The sequence below is a fragment of the Engraulis encrasicolus genome, chromosome 20 (assembly GCF_034702125.1).
Source record: "Engraulis encrasicolus isolate BLACKSEA-1 chromosome 20, IST_EnEncr_1.0, whole genome shotgun sequence".
NCBI classification, from domain to species: domain Eukaryota; kingdom Metazoa; phylum Chordata; class Actinopteri; order Clupeiformes; family Engraulidae; genus Engraulis; species Engraulis encrasicolus.
Genome location: NC_085876.1, coordinates 12,853,126 through 12,854,209, shown reverse-complemented (window position 1 = coordinate 12,854,209; position 1,084 = coordinate 12,853,126).

Here is a 1,084-nt window from a genome sequence, read left to right as displayed (position 1 = left end):
TATGATTTTTTTCCATAATCGTGCAGCCCTAGCACCAACATACTTAAATGTACAGGTACATGAGTGTAAATGATGATTCCTATAAAATAAACACAAAACACTTCAAATGTGCATGATTGTAGGCAACATGCTTGACAAAAATGCTTTCTGATGTTCTGTGATAAATTCCAATGTTCCCCCTCTAACAGCATTCCAGTACCAACAGTACTGCTCTCCAACATTAGTGATGAAATGAAGCAATGTCCAAATGACCTTCTCGGCATCAGGAAGCACCAAACTTCATTTGTTATAAATAACACGTCCCCTACTTAGCCTAAACATGTATACCACAGAGTTTGCCATCAATAGTTGCAGAATACTGCACTCACGCCCCAGCTCTGTACTCGTATAATGGGTCAAGCATTAACGTTTCTGTAAACCAGTTGCTATGGTGATCCTATATTTAGTTCTGTGTCTGTACTCTGTATCCCTCCTGTTTCGTCTGTCTGGATGCATACAGGTTGGGGTTTGGGGTGCCTACAGGGTGTTTAAGGGACAAATCTGGTTATTTCCGCCTGTTAGAGAGCCTGTTACGTTTGCATTTGTTTAGTTTGCAGAGTTAAGGGCAAGGGTGTTCTAGTAACAGGGTTTTTAGCCTTTATTTCTGACAGGGTAGCGGAGGAGAGACAGGAAAAGAGTGGGGAGAGAAAGACGGGGAAGGATTTGCAAATGACCCGGTCCGGAATCAAACCCGGGTCGCCGGCATAGTAACCCAGTCCCCTACCATTAGGCCACTGCAGGGCCTCTAGTAACAGGTTTAATCAGAGGGTTGCAGGTTCAAATCTCACATCAGTCATGGCTGATGTTGATGTGACCTTGTGCAAGGCACTTAACCCCACATTACTCTAGAACCTGCAACCAATACATATTATCCACAGCAGTGTAAATCACTTTATATAAAAGTGTTAGCTAAGCTAATGTAATGAATATGGTATTACAGAAAAAAACAGCTGCTTCTGTAGATATGTTTAAAGAAGCCATGATTTGCTCCTATTAGTACATTTAGGGTTATATCTTGTGTTAATTGTAGTCATTGAACAACCTA